Source organism: Halichoeres trimaculatus, unplaced genomic scaffold (assembly GCF_033239565.1).
Source record: "Halichoeres trimaculatus isolate MK-OKI-2021-1 unplaced genomic scaffold, fHalTri1.1 fHalTri1_scaffold_13, whole genome shotgun sequence".
In the NCBI taxonomy this organism is placed as follows: Eukaryota; Metazoa; Chordata; class Actinopteri; order Labriformes; family Labridae; genus Halichoeres; species Halichoeres trimaculatus.
Genome location: NW_027437191.1, coordinates 14,729,669 through 14,745,926, shown reverse-complemented (window position 1 = coordinate 14,745,926; position 16,258 = coordinate 14,729,669). Strand labels below are relative to the sequence as shown.

Below are 16,258 nucleotides of genomic sequence, written 5' to 3'. Positions count from 1 at the left end.
CTTTCATCTTCAGCTCTGATTTATAATTCATCGGAAAATATCTGACAGCCCGGGGGAGCGTTTGAGCTAAATGGGCTGCTGGTTGTAAAAAGGTGAAGTCTCTTGTTAATGTCTGTGGCAATCTGCCCTCCTCCTGTCTGCAGGCAGATTGAAGGAGTCACGCTTTCTCCTGCTGCTGCTGCTGCTGCTGCTGCTGCTGCAGGGAGACGAATTGAAGGCTAAGAATCGTGGGACTGAGATATAACACTCTGTCACTGTGAGTTTGATAATACAGGCTGGCATGAGGAAGAGTGATGTGCTGCCTCCTCCTCCTCCTCCTCCTCCTCCTCCTTCTCCTTCTCCTTCTCCTCCTGCTGTCTTTTGTTTGCTCCCTGCGCGCCTGGTATGTGTGGTTACAGAACATTAAGGGTTGAAAAAATTATGCCAATACTTTGTGGCTAATGGATTTAAAGTTAACTATTGAATAAGCTGCCATTATTGCATTCATATTCGTTCCCCTGATTTGGAATCAGTGTTTGTCAATTTCTGTACACAAGTGTTGTGATGTGGATTTTTTTTTTCTTTTTTCTTGTTACTTGAACAAAATGTTAGCTGGTAACATAAAAACAGCCATGGATACAGTTATAAACACATATCAATTTGCATTCTGTGTATTTTTGACCTGATATTGGAGTTCACATATTTTATGGATACTATTTGAGTCATTGGATCTTAAAGGGATAAACAATAACTGACTCATGTCACTTCTTATGAAGTTTATACACTGAGTGTTTAACTGAAAAGCACCAAAACCTTATTCTGAGTCCATTTATGAGTCGCATATTTGACATAAAACATCCCAATAGTAAAGCCACACAGTGGAAAGGTTCTCTTCTATATGTCAACTTTCTTGAGCAAGGGATAAATCAGGAGTAACTACACCTTTTGCAAATTTATTGATAATCAGTGTTTGTTTTATCTATTTTATGCTCAGGATTCATTTATCTGATCTGTATTTCTTTCTTCTTTTTTCAATTTTTGTTGAACTTTCCTTTGACAGAAAAACTCATCCAAACTTTTTTTTATTTTCTTGAGTGTCTTAACAAAGATAGGCAGCAGCACAAGAAACAAAAGTTTCTACAAAGAGTGAACAGTCTTGTTAACAAACATAACACAACTAATATGATTAAGATATATTAACAGTTATAGAACAAGTGAAACAAGTCGACCAGAAGCATTGATAAAGCTTAGGGATGCACAATATTGGATTTTTGCCGATATGCCGATGTATCGAAACCCCCCACAAGTTTGTTTGTTTTTTTCACTGTAAAGAAATCTAAGTCTGTCCTGCACTGGCATTTATATGTTACTCTTATTGTGACGGTCTTATTTGTTTAAGAAACACACATAAAACAAGACAAAAAAACATTTGATTTTACCATAAATAAGAAATTTATTATTTATTCAAACTCAAGACATTCAGTATTGAAATACAGAAAAATAAGTTGTTTAGATCACATGAACTTTAAATGTACAATGCATTTTTAAACATAACCAAGTTGAATTTGATTTTAGAGCAACTGTAACAACCTGGTGACAGACACAGAGCTCTGCAGTGCAGATAAATGAAGTGCTACATTTTATTTACGGAGCTTATTTTTCAGATGGAAAATAATAATAATCCTAACTGAATAGCACCTTATCAGCTGTGCATAAAAAAAACATTTATCAGTATCGGCAGATATGAACATTTCTGCCGATACCGATAAAGGTGTTTTTAAGCTTTTATCAGCCGATACCAATATTGTGCCGATAATATCGTGCATCCCTAATAAAGCTGCCAGATGAGTCAGGTTCCAAGTCAGTCTAATGCACTTTTCAACCTCCTACAAGACCAGTTCATCGAAACCAAGTAACACCTTTTGTAAATCCTCCTAAGCTAACTTAAAGTCCCACCGCTAAGTCCTTAGCAGCATAAAAAGGCATACAAAAGTTGGGATAACAAATTCAAAATACATAAGAGGGCAAGCAGGGACCAGTCAGAAAAAGTTTCAGGTACTGAAGAGAATTTGTTCCTGTACTTTTCTGACTGAAACAGGATGAAAGGTATGAGAAAAAAAGGCCTAAAGTAGACAATGAGAAAACATCAGCAAGTTAGTGCAGACAAAAAAGACCAAGAATTTTTTTTTTTTTTTTAAGTATAACAAATAAGTGACAAAAAGGTGTCATCTTTGGAGCTTCTGTCTGTCTGCCTGTCTGTCCATCTTGTTTGTGTTATTATTTGATCCTCAGCTTTTGCATCATTTCAGTTTGTCTGTCCATCTCAAGGTCAAATCAATGCCTTGGCCCACTCTGCCATCCCCATCTGTCACACACACACACACACACACACACACACACACACATTGACACACACACAGTGTAGTATTTATGCTTGCTTCTTGCCATCTGCACACTCAAACTGATAGATTTATTGACAGGTTTGCTGGAGGAAGCGATACATGTATTGATGATTCAAAAGACAAACCGATTCAGCGTCCTGATTATTGAGCTGCTACAGTACATCAGGAGATATTGTTGAGGCTAGCTGAAAGGCAAACCCACGAGGCCTTCCCAAAAGGATGTTACTCCAAGTTTAACCTCAAACAACTGTGAGTTTTAATTACCTCCGCCAAGGAGGTTATGTTTTTGGGAGAGTTTGTCTGTGAGCAACATAACCCAAAGAGTAAGGAACTGAGCTTGATGAAATTTTCAGGAAATGTTTGAAATGGGATAAGGAAGAAGTGATTGAATTTTGGAGGTGATCCGTATCACTGTCTGGATCCAGGATTTTCTTAAAGGATTCTTTATCATTGTGAGATATGGCTGTTTTCACCATATGTGTATATAACTCCACGATAAATGGTCAGATTGCTTTGCAAAACAATACAAGACAAGGTCACCATAATTTCTGATAGATGTAAAAGTACAATCCAGATCCTGCCAATATTCTGGATACTAAGATCTGGAATATGAAATTTTCAACACTGTCAGGTAACAAATTAGCTTACAAACCTGTAACTATCACCAAATTGTAGCAGACAGTCTGCTGAAAGGGAGTATAACATTAAAGTAAGACTAAAGTGTTGCGTTACAGTCACAATATGCTTGGCAGAGGTCTGTGCTCTCTGAGTGCTTTTCTATTTATAATGTTAGACTGTGAGTTTTGTCTTCTGGTTGCAACTGTATCTGCCTGTAGAATTTAAACGTACAAACTGACCGATGGGTCGTTAAGTGTAGTCATCACATCTGACAGAGTACAGTTAAGCTACCTGGTTGAGCGTCTTTTTGTTGTTCTTCTTTCACAGGGGACACAGCAGAGAGGAGACACAACAAACTCACTGTGACAGTCATTGATGCCGCCTGAGCATCCACTGCACTGACCTGCAGCAGATACAACGTATTTGAAGATAGTGTAAGTGCAACAGCTGCAGGAAGCTGGTCACCCAACTTTCTCCCAGTCGTTATTAGTTCAAACAATTAACGTGCATCAAAATGATCTCAGGGCAAGCAAGGTCCTTCAAAAAAACCCAGCCAAGTGTCCCTTAATCTCTTCCAGACAAACTGATTTCATCATGGTTGGTTGTTTCTCTGCTGCTCTGACCAAGCACATGCTATGTGCTTTGTATTACACCTGCGTAATTATGACCTAAACCACCTCCAATGCCTGCCTCCATCATATCATATTCACATCCTTTATTGAGATACAACCATCACTTAAACTTTGCCCAGGGGAGGGTTGAGTGTCTTGTCCCTGCTGGTACCTCGTTTACCTCCTGTGGCTTGTGGCTAGTGTTCGCCAAACTGAGAGGCCTCATACCTGGGTAATGGTCAGCAGGGACCAGCCCCAGGGAATCTTGGACCCCCATCGAGCGAGGGGAGGGAGGCAGGCGGGACAGAGGAGGGCCAAACAAAAAAACAACCTGGCATCCCCACAGCAAACAGCCCACCTACTGACAGCCAGCATCTGGGCCACAACACACAGCAACTCTATTCAAATTCTGATGGAGGCAAATACTAAGCAACACACACACACACACAAACACACACGGGTGCAGGAGGCTGTGTTAAAACACAGTAAGACATGCACTCCTTGCAAACCTCTAGTATAAAAAAACGGTATGCGTCTGATTTCTTGCTGTAAAATAGAAGTGTGATCAGAATAACTGAACTTTGTGAAGCTTTGTTAGACATTCCAACCAAAAATGTTATTTTCAAGGTCCGTCTAAACGCTTGGAAGGCTCATTTCAACCGTACTTTCAAGAAAACATGGTGCATGTGGAGAACAAAGCAAGGAAATTGCAAGATAGAAAGACTGACAGAAAGAGATTTAAAGAGAGAGTGACAGAGAGAAAGAGGGAGGAGGAGTGTAAAGTTAATCCAGTCTGAATCGACAGGCTCGGCTGCAGGAGTGACACTGAAAACAGTTTTTCTTTTCTTTTCTTTTCTCTGCAAATTTGCTCTCCCCTCTCCTCCCTCTCTCTTTGCTTCCTCCCGTGCCTCTCACTATTTCTCTGCCTTCTTATCCTTTTTAATTAGAGGGGCTATTCTGCCGCACAGTGGACCCTAATCCCCAACTGACCAACAATGCAAAAAGCCAGCCTTTGAACAGCCGACCCGCACCCCTCTTAGCCCCCGAACCCCCCACACACACCAATGACTGCTCGGCCCCAAAACTCCTCCGCTCCCATCGTTGGGAAAACCGGCCTCTTCTACCTTCTCCATCTTTTCCTACATCCCGGACAAAGAACTGCAAAGAGAAGACATCTGAAAGAGCATTTCAATATCCGCCAAGCTGCTCAAAAAGCTTTGGTTTGGTACTTGGGACAAGGCCGAGGTCAAATGGCAGGTGACTTTAGGAGAAGAAAAGTTACTTAAATAATGTGCTAACATCTGACGTGTATGGAAAAGAGCTAAAGATTACTGAGGAGGCTGAATAATGGGAGACGGAGAGGGGAAAGGTTGCACCTGCTAAGTCTCAGAGAAAACCAGTAGATTTAAAAAGCTGCTGCAGATGATATCTGTTTAAAAGCTTTGTGATTCTTTGTCCCTTGTAGGCTGTTTGGGTTAACTCATTTTATTTTACTTAATTAATCCTCATAAATATAGCTTGATCCAACTTTGCATGCTAACTTACTGAATTGGTTATGGTGCTCATGGGAAATGTCATCCTCACCCTGGAAGGTCACCAGAATCAACAAAATTCAAGAGTTCCTCACAGTGCCTTTGAAATGAATGTGACAAGTAGGGATGGGTACCGAATTAGGTACTTTTATAGGCACCGACCAAATTCTGTCAAAAGTACTGGGTACCAATTCACATACAATCAAAAGCTACCATGTTTAGGTACCTAAATGCATCCTTGTGACTGTGAGGGAGTGGAAGAGTAGGTGATTTTCCATGCTGGACATGAACACAGCATTGTATTGAAGAAAAGATATGTTAATTTGAAAAAATATATATCAATTATTATCCAACAAATTGATATTTTTCACCACATAAACACAAAAAAGTACGAAAAATTGGTACAGTTGAGTACCGATACCGATTGCCAGATACCGGACATCGGTACCGTATAGTTTCAAATGTGAAAGGTACCCATCCCTAGTGACAAGTGTGTCACTTAACTATAAACCTGCATATCTGAACACAAATATCCTACATGTTGTGTTTTGAAAACAGGGAGTTACCCCACGTCAGCATAGTTTTTATTATTTTAAGTACAGGCCAATTTTTTGCTTCTTTCCTGAATGATTTATGTTTCATAATTGGCCAATCATGACATGAGGTTATCACATTTTAGATCCTTCCCCTCAGTAAATTAGTACATCTGCTTTTCCTTGCATCTTCTTTAAACTATTTACCGTGAACATTTGGCATTTATCGCAAAAAAAGACTTATTGTATCTTTAGATGATCTATTACTTACTTTATGAATACAAGAAGCAGCTAAAGGTAAACATTTGCAGATTTCTATTGAAAAAATGATTTGAGGAAAAACAGACATTTTTTGGTCTCAGGATTAATCTTTAACAAAAGAGTATGGTAAAACACAGCCATGTATGTTACAGAAGCTGAAGCAAATTTCCCTGCTGGGTCTCATTTCCATATGTATGTGCACCTCAAGATGGAGTCCATTAGGACTAACCCTTGTTGTCTTGTTAGATGATTATGTACGGCCATTATAAGTAAATTACCCACTGATTAAGGCAATAAAACAGGGCCAGGAGGAAAACAGTGTCCCAAAGGTTTGGGTTAAATACTCATTGTGTATCATAAAAGTGCCCCATTTGCATCAACCTGTTTAGGCCATTTAATCACTGTGTCTTTTTTTATTAAACTCAGGGTCAACAGTTTGTAGTCCAGATATCTGAACCATAAATAATTAGTCCCATAATAATGTCAGTGCTGATGTTTACAATCCTACAACTCTGCCTAAAAAGCAGCTGAACTAATTTTCCTGTAATTTTCTTCAAGCTGATTTTCCATCAACATTTTGCCAACATAGCAGTCTGACAAATTGCCACCAGAGCACAATGACAGTGTTCACACTTTGAACCCTGCGGCGCATGTGAATGACAGAAAAATGAATTTACACTGCAGTTTCCCATATTTACACCCCGCGTGCTGGCTCCTACTCCTTCATACAGACGGGGGAAAAGCACACAGGCCAGCCAAACCTTCTGCCTGGCTAATCACAGGCCCAATATTTCCATAGCAGGCAATTAGCATCTTGCTTTTATGTGGGAAATGGCTGAGGCGAGAGGAGCTGAGCGAGTCGAGGAGAGAGGCACAGTAAAAACGGAGAGAGAATAAAAGAGCAATTAAGATGTTGGGTGAGCGGAGGACATAGACAGGCAGTCTGCTGCTGTGTGATTTGAAGCTTGCGGGCCCAGTAATTAGCCCTTCATTGTGAGATAATGGACTTGGCCGGTCTTCCTGGTTCTCCGAGCTGCCCAGCCCAACTCGACCCACCAAGGGTCAAAGGGCACAATGTGCAGTTTGGCTCCTATATGCCATATGATTACGCGCAGAAGCCATCTTTCTAAACTTGCATCATTTTGTCCTTAAGTCTGAATACGAAATGCAATGAACTCAGGTCAAAAAGGTAAATAATAATCTCTCTAAATCTGCAAAGATTTGAGATATTTAAGTCAACATTTGCTCAGGCTATCACTCCTTTCTTCCACCATCTCTGGAGGAGCAGTAATCTGTGAACCCTGAATCATAAGCTTTGGGTAAATCTATGTAATACGGGTAATTCGATGAAGCAGTATTTTCCTGGTGAGAGGCAAAATCCTGTTGACTATTCAAGGATTGAATCATCCAACAGTAATGCCATTAGACCAGTGCCACGGATTCCTTGCAAAATGCTGTTTAATTGCCAGTAACCGGCCATTGTTTGGTGACGGGTAAACACTAGCCGTTGGTGGGGGGGTGGCGAGCGGAGAAGCGTGTGAAAAAGATGGCCCCTTCGGCTTCAGCCAATCGCCAATTGAGAGACGGATTTACTGTGGCTGGATGAAGCCCGCGCTGCAAAGTGGCAGAGGCACTGGCTTAACTAAAGTCTTCAGGAGTATAAATGCTGAGTTACTCTCTCCTTTTAATGCAGGATTTGCTCAACAATGCGATTTAGGGGGGTGTCTATTCAAGACAGACATTTTTTTTTTTTGAGTGGTGAGGTTCTTAAGGATCAAGCCTTGTTGCTCACGTTTATTAGGCTCACAGCTCAGGGATTGTTGGTCGTAATCGTTGAGCAGTTTATCCATGTTTGTATTTGGCTTTACGTACATGCACCCTGACACTAAGTCCCATTCTTTTCACCTGTGTTTGAAAGTCTTCAAGAACAATAACTACCTACACCCAGACATTTATCCTGAGACACACTTGCGTCAGCTCCTTTAAAACCTGATATTTATTGTCCAAATCAAAATGAGCTGATCCAAAGCCACTTGAGAAGAGTTTTTCCCTTTTACTAGTTAATCCAATTCTCACCACAGTGAGATTTTTTATGAGAATTTGAACATTTGAGGTGCATTGTTGTGCCTCCCCGCGGCCCCTGGCTCTCAGGCCCGTCCTGGAGGATGCAGATTGGAAGTGAGAGGTGTGGCGGCCCAGGCTCGCCTCCTTTGTGAGCCGGTGCCTGGGAGACGAGCAGTGTTGGCAGAACAGACACTGATTGGGTTTGACACTGCGTCCAGGAGGCGAGAAGAAGCTTTTCTTTTTGCTCTTTTTTCCCTTTTCTAAAAGTAAAAGAGAGCCTATTTGTATGAAAGGCCCCTCCTCTGCTCTCCGCTCTCCCTCCAACTCCCCCTGGTTCTGTTGTGCTCCTCGCCCTCCTACTCGGTCTCCTCTTTCTCTCATCTCTTTTTATGCCCACATATTGACTCCCTCATTTTCTCTCAGATTAAAACCAGCAGACTTCTGTTTCCTTTGTCTTGTTCTTTTATCGTCCCTCTTATTTGGATGTTGACCAGTAAATTTGATCCTCGCCATCACCACTTCAAAAAAACACAGCTTTTGTCCTCTATCCTTAGTGGCAAATAGATGTTACAGTAAAACACTGAGGGCAATCAAATCTGTCTCTGTAAGCCTAACACTGCCACATACTGAGCCCACTACTGTGTCCACTGTTGGACCCTTTTCCACATAGGGACCCTAAATCTCTGGGCCTCGGGCTATGATCACACCCTGCTCAACACTGGGCTTTTACACAGGATTTAGCCTTTAGTTTACTAATCCTCTGTACTGTTGTCCACAAAGTGGCCCCTATGTGTATCATACAACATATGTTTCAAAGAATAGTTTGGAAATCACCAGATTAGGCTTAGTTTGGCTTAAAAGCTGAGAACAGAGGTTAACAGGTAGCCTGATTCTCATTTCAGATTAAACTCACCAATCAAGAAGGAGTTCCTCAAGAAGTTTAAAGAACTTTCCAAAACTCTGCAATGAAACTGGCTCACCAACTCACACCTCTGTTTGTTCACTAAAGAAAATACAGGTCAAACATCACTTAGTGGCACAGCTTGTTGAGGTTTTCATACTTTCAACATAAAAAATAAAGAAGTGTAGGTTTAGATTTTCTTTAGACAAACGAGTTAGAGTGCTCCATTTTATGTTAAAGAAAATCAAAAGCTAAATAATTTTAAGTTATTATTTTTATTATTTGTAGTAGTTGTAGTTGTATTATTGTTGTTGTTGTTTTTGTTGTTAAATTTCCATTTAAGTAAAAAAGAAATGTGTATAAATGGTAAAATGTATAAGTAAACTACCCAATGACTGTGGCAATAATAGGGTCAGAAATAAAACAGTACCGGATTTGCATCAACCTGTTTAGTTCATTTGATCACTCTGTTTTTCCTTAATTTTACTCAGGGTCAACAGTTTGTTTCCCAGATATCCGAGGCAACCTCTTGTCAGGAGAATCAAGCTGATGTAGAAGTGTAACAAACTGCAGTTCATCAAGGGTCCACCTGAGGCTACATAAGCACCCATACACACCAATTCAAAGATACACATCTTTAAATAAAAAAAAAATGTTTACACACCAGGACAAAAACACTTTAGTCTGAATAGCCCATTATTTTGTTAGTACACAGTGTCCAAGAGGGTTGATATTTTCTAGTAACATCTATGGCTCATTTATGAGTCTTACCTATTTGGGAGCATTAATGTAAGGCTGGAACACTGTGGCTGTGTAGAAGGAGCAGTCACACTAGCAATATGTACTGTGCCCAAGCACGCTTGTCCGGTTCCTTTTGCCAGTGTGACCACTCCATATTTTGCTCAGGCATGGTACATTTTCCTAGCTTGGCACACTTTGGAGAGGTGTGCTCTGGCACAGTACACTTTATGCATGAGCACAAGCATGCACATCCAACCTGGACATGATGTATAAATGCTGCAACTGCTCCTCTGCACAACCGTTTTAAATGGTGGGGATGTTAGTGGGCCATGTTGGACCATAGCCACGCTCTCTGTGTCTCATTGTGCTGACTCTGAAGAGGCCGCACTTCTTGAAAACAGACGCTTCACAGTGACGTTGGTGGACCATACATGTTAAAGTAGGTGGTCATTGCGAGGCGCCGCCCTGTTGGCTATGGCTGCCTTTTGCAGCGGCTCTCTCTTCTTTCTCCGTTTCTTGTGGGGGGGGGGTTTCGTCTCTTTTTCGTAATCTTTGTATTTGGAGTGGATCATTACTGTGTATGGCTCATTTGTTGGTCATGGACACCAAACTTTTTGTGGCTTCAGTGATATTTTTACTACTATTTCTCCTGTGTTTGTCTGGAGATCCTACATGTAACCATGGCTGCATTGTTTACATGTGAACTCAGCTGTTAGCAGCCTGAAGCATGTCAATGCTAACTGGTGTAAGGCCTGATGTCTTCCCACAAGGTGAGGAGAAGGAGGTGAGGGAGACGTGCTGGTTCTCAGGTGTGAGCCAAGAAGTGACGACATGGACCTGTCCCTCCAACCATTGTTATTTGGAGCGTAAGATCTATCTCCAGCAAGATGGACGAGCTAGCTGTGCTAACCCAGCAACAGAGGGAATACCAGAGGGCAGAGTAGCATCATGCTATTCACAGACATGGCTAACAGAGCTGACAGGCACCAGCACCGTGTTGGGGGAGCTTTGCCTGCTGTGGGCGGACGGGATCCAGGAGACAGAGACTGAACAGACTGCTGAAGAAGCTCAGTCCTGGACCCTGTGGAGGTGGAGACTGGCTGAACTGGAGAATAATGGACAAGCTGTCGTCATCTATTTTCTTATGGACCTTTTTGCACTTTCTATACACTTTCTTACTTTTATTTTCTTGATTGCTGCTGTGACTTCAATTTTGTTGTACTTGTTACAATGACAATAAAGCTCTATTCTATTCTATGGGTTGTATTATGGCGTAATGACGTATGTACAAGAGTTAATCGTGCTCCCATATTGGAGTAGTGAGACCTTGGACTGTACCAGCCAGTGGCTGAGTTGCGCTGAGGTGGCCCAATCGCTTTTGAGTATGGCGCATTGTGGATGGCCAGTGTGACTTCGCCCTCAAAGCTAGCGTTAGCTACACCTCTTTTCCCTGTAGTTAAGTTATCTGAATGATGAGTAACCTCTTTCAGTATGGTGACTGGTGATGTCTGTGCCTATGGATTAAAGAGTCTGTGGTTCGGTCCCAGCTTGAGGTCTACCATTCAGTGATGTTTAATCTAGGTGATCATCACTTTCATCATTAAGTCCTGTTTATCTTATGGGCAGAACTGGTTGTCCAGGGCACAACTTTCCTTTGATACATAATGAAGTTTAAGACTTTATTTGGCCTCTTAGTTAGCAATATGAGAACAGACAGTTAGCCTAGCTGAGCAGGAAGGCTACTGTGGCCTTCAGTAAAGAAAATGGTCAACTCAGTCCCTCAAGTTCAAAGTGATTATCTGGTATCCTTGTGAAGTCTCAGAAGGAGTTAACACAACATTTTTTTCTATGTTATAAACAAACGCCTACGCCTCTTTGAGTTAAGTTGCTGCGGTAGCTAACTGGAGCTTGTTCTTCTTCTGTACCTTGGAGTAGTATCAGTCTTCTCATCTAAAGCTTTGTAAGAAAGAGAAGAAGATACAGAAACAGACTAAATTTCAGAAGAGTCCAGTCATGGTTTCAACCTTGAGGATTATAGGTAAGCAAGCTTGGATATCACCATGAGACTTCAGTCTGAGCACAGAAACTGAAGATGTGAGAAGGTGGACTTTGACTGGTGCTGATTAATCTTCCATGCTGATCACCGAAGGAGAGCACAGTCTTCTCAATCCGCTTAATAGTGGCACTAATGACAAGCTCCATTAGTTTAATATATGCTTTTATCGTTCTGCCCTTAGATGACTGTAGCATTTCATTAGACATGTCTGCCTCATATCTCACTTTGCACCCAGAGGAAACTGTGAAGGGATTAATTTTATGATAGACCCCCTGCCTCCTTGCTGCCTCCCTCCTTTCCTCCTCCTCCTCCACCTCCACTTCACTCCTTCCCTCCTTTGCTCCCCTCTCTTCTCAGCCCAGCTCCCAGCCTCAGACAGAGGACCCAGGAGGAATGGTGTCTTTGTCGTCATGCCGTTTTTTTCGGAGTTGAGGAACAAGAGGAGTTTAATCCTTATTGTCCAGGAGACTGCAGAGGGTGGGGTGAGAGAGGGGTGGTGGTGGTGGGGGTCCTCCGGCTGTAAAATGATCCAACTGGCCCAGGCTAATCCCCTCCTAACCCTAACTCCCGAGCCTGACCCCCCTCCCAGACTTGATTCACGCCCCCATGCTACCATAGAATCACACTACAAACACAAACACATCCAAAACAAAGAGCGTTTATTCACTGATACATCTCAGAAACACAAAATTCAGGTGAAAGATTACAAAATAATCATGGAATAAAGGTTGTCGAGCTTCTGTAGATGATGTCAGTCATAGTTATGCATTAAGTGGCTGAAGGGGGGTATGTTTAAGTGGGACTTAACTTAATCACCTACACACAGGCTTAATCAACTAGTAACCCATCTTCCACTCTGGGGATGCTCACCAGCAGTCAGTGGTGTCTGATCAACTCACACACACACACACACACACACACCCTCTACACACACTTTATGGCATCACAGCACTTGTGTTCAAGTGAGTGTGGATTGTCAAGTTATTCAAAGTTTAAAAAAGTAGCTAAACTTTGCACGTCTAACAGGCTGTGGAGACGTTTATGAACATGGTGATGACAGGAAACAAACAACAGCTTCTTGTATGTCATTAGGAGTGATGCTGGGAGTATGTGTGTGTGTGTGTCTTATGTGTGTGTGTGTGTGGGTGGACAAAATAAAGCAATAAATTTCATTGTTCTTCTTATTAGCTGAAGGATTATTTCCAGATGAGGCAGGACAGGTCTGGACATCTATTTGACGTTAAGTCTCTCTCTAACAAGACGGATGCTCCCCAGTCCGCACAAATCTTTCTCTCCTCTCTACCTTGCACACACATCCCTCCCTCCTCCTTCACCCTCTCCAGTTCTGTCTTTATTTCTCCGCTGTTCCTCTCTCCCCTCCTCTCTTTCTTTCTCAGCGCTCCTCCCTGAGTGACAGCTCAATACCCGGCTCTCCCAGGCTTATCTAGCCTCAGCAGATGGTTGACTTGGATCACTGTTCATACGCCACGATCTGGGCCGGTGATAAAGACTGTAACAGTGGGAATACGTGCTATCTCTTGCTCGCTGGCTCTTTTCTACCTCTTACTCCTTCTCCTCTCACCTCCTCTTGATACACCGTACTCTCTCTGTTTAGCCATCCATCTCTTTTATATACGTGCTTTTACCTGTCTGCTCTTCTCCTTGTCATGTCCTCCACCTTTCTCAGCCATTCTCTTTGTCCCACCAACCTCCCTCCCTCCCTCCATCCATCCTCCCCTCTGTGTCTCCTCATCTCCCTCCATCCTTCCATCTCCCTTGCGTTGAATCTGGTGCTGCGCGATTGTCTCTGCCTCCCTGCTGGGCTGGCGCCTGTCTAAAGGGCCCCAGGACCCTCACACACTGAGGGTCTCCAGCCATGCCAGAGATGCCCTCTCCGTCTCCTCCTCTCCCTCCTCTCTTCTCCTCCCCTCTGATATCAGTTCATCTGCTCCCTCTTCATCTCTACAGGATGGAAGAAAAGGTCAAATTGTCTCTCGTTTCTCCTCTTCTTCTACTTCTTTACAATCAAAGTCCAACATACGAGTCTGTTTCAAGCTGCATATTTGTCATACCTTTTACACGCCCTCTTTTAAGGGTGTCAGCGTTTTTTTAAGCTGTGAAAGATGCAAAAAGTACAAGTACACAGGTAACCTTCAAAAAGCTGCAGCGTGAAGCTTTCTGCTCTCACATCTGCTTTTTCATTTACATGATCACTACATCCAAACAACTGATGTTTGCTTCACAGGCCTCAGAGAGCCTATTTTATGTATACTTCACTTGACTGCAGAGGTGTTTTGATGTTAACCCACATGTTTTTTATCCTACAGATGACCAACAAAGAGAAAGGAAAGAAAGGAAAGGGCAGAGCTGCAACATGAGGATGAAAAATAATGGAGTGAGTGCTGGGAGCGATATGAACGGCGGTATATACAACGTAGCACACCGTATGGAAGCTGGCAAACCGATCACAGGAACACACCATACATTAGATCAGCTCCATGTGATGGGTGCCAGTGTAATATGAGAGGGAGAAGACATGAAGGTGAGCAGAAAGCCTACATCTTTGAGGTGCCTTTAAGTCGCAAAGATGAGGGGTTGAAATTTAGAAAAAAAAAAAAGAAATCTTTTTCCGCTCAAGACAATCTTTCAGCCATCTTAATCTGAACAGAGGAATCTGGCAACCCCACAAGAGCACCTGCATCCGTCCAGCCTGCCCTGCTTTTGTTCTGGTCTGACCCCCTAACTTTAGCCCCCTAATTAACCCTACAGAAACTAATTAAATACAGCTCTAGTGGACCAGACGCCAGACAGAAAAAAGTTGAAGAAGAAGAAGAAGAAGAAACAGGAGGAGGAGGAGGACAATGACTACACAGGCGAACCAAAGGGACAAACACTGGCCTCTAAAACAACAGACAGGTTTAAAAAAAAAAAGAGACAAGAAATGGGAGGATAATTCCACAGAGCAGCGTGTTTGAGTGTCACCCTCAGCCTGCGCTGTCCTCAGCAAGTTCTCACTCTTCTCTTCCAGGCTCTCACAGACCTATATTCTTCATCACATGGTGTCATTTTTCAAGGTATTTTGGTTCTTCTTCTTAGATGACAGTGGATGCCAGCTGCTGTAATCACAAGCAAACCAGTCACATGACGCAACTGACGCCCTGAAGATATTTGGAAAAGGGTATAGAGGCAGGATGGGGAGAGCCGCACAGAGACAAGAGCAGTGTAGAATAGAAAAAGGAGGAGGAGGAGGAGGAGGAGGAGAGGAAGAGGAGGAGGAGGAGGGGGTAAAAGAAAAAGGTACGGGACAGGATTGTGAGAAAGAAGATATGTGAATATGGGTTCAAACCAGCCAAGTGTCTCTGGCAAAGACGCTGCTGCTCCTCGTCCCAGGCAGGCACGACTCGCTAAGTGATAGAGAAAGTAATTAAGAGAAGCCTGTTCAAGTAGATAGGCCTGAAAAGGAGATTTGAAGAGGGGAACTGATTGTGCATGTCTGATTCCAGCTCTTCAGAGAGTTCTCAGCCCCGAGGCTTAGCTTTCAAAGGGTTTCTCTCTGTCTTTCTCTCTGTCTGTTTCTCTCCCTCTATCTTTCTTTCTGTCTCTATGGCATTTATCTACAGAAAGTGTGACACTGCCTCTTCAAACATGTCCAACATTATCTATCTATCTATCTATCTATCTATCTATCTATCTATCTATCTATCTATCTATCTATCTATCTATCTATCTATCTATCTATCTATCTATCTATCTATCTATCTATCTATCTATCTATCTATCTATCCTATCTCCATGATTTAACTTTTGTGTTTGTTTATCTGTGTTTACACAAACTCTATCAAATCACCTTGTTTTCTCATACAAGGAATAAAGAAGCAGTCTTTGGTATCAACGTTCACAAAATAATTTCTGGCTAATTTCTTGAAACAGAAATTACATTCTCAAAACTTAAAGAATATTTGGCAAAACAGTTTAACAATTCAGCACAACACCACAGCTCACTTGCAAAATCTCATATCTCTCCCAAAATGGCTCACTCATGCTTCAAACCTAAATTTCTTTCTCATATACAAAGTCAGTGCCGCCAAAAATGCAAAGATCCATCTCATTTGTTTTGGCTCATCTCTCGAAACAGACCAGTTGTTCTCGACATTATTGGTGCTTTTGCCAAGTTAACCTGGGTGGGTCAGCAAAACACCGTGGTTCACCTGCAAAAGCTGATATCACTCCGATAACAGTTGACTCGTGTCTGATCTAAATTCCTCTCTCATATTGACAGTCAGTGCCCCCAAAATGCATCATCTGTTTGGCGTTGTGTAAGCACTGCAAATCATACTGTTTACATGTTGTTACCATGGCAGAGGACCATTGAAATATCCCTCATGTCCACCTCTCAGTCTTAGCCCAGTCCTTCACTGACAATGATTACTGTTCTCATTTTTTGTCTAGCTAATGGCATACAATTGTGGGAAAAAAATAAAACAAAATAACATTTTTTTTTGGTAAGAGAAGCCTCTAAGGTTTGACATCACACATTGCACTCACACTGCCAAAGGGAAT

General features: G+C 42.2%; 1 long non-coding RNA gene across 1 annotated transcript in view; it reads left to right on the top strand.

Annotated features, from left to right (window-relative positions):
- The window catches only part of LOC141802075 (uncharacterized), a 45,742-nt gene extending 29,776 nt beyond the window's left edge, over nt 1-15,966 (top strand). The window contains exons 3-4 of the long non-coding RNA XR_012599455.1: nt 3,327-3,433; nt 14,026-15,966. This is a non-coding gene — a long non-coding RNA (uncharacterized LOC141802075). The remainder of the gene's footprint in view (nt 1-3,326; nt 3,434-14,025) is intronic.
- Nucleotides 15,967-16,258: the final 292 nt, after the last annotated feature.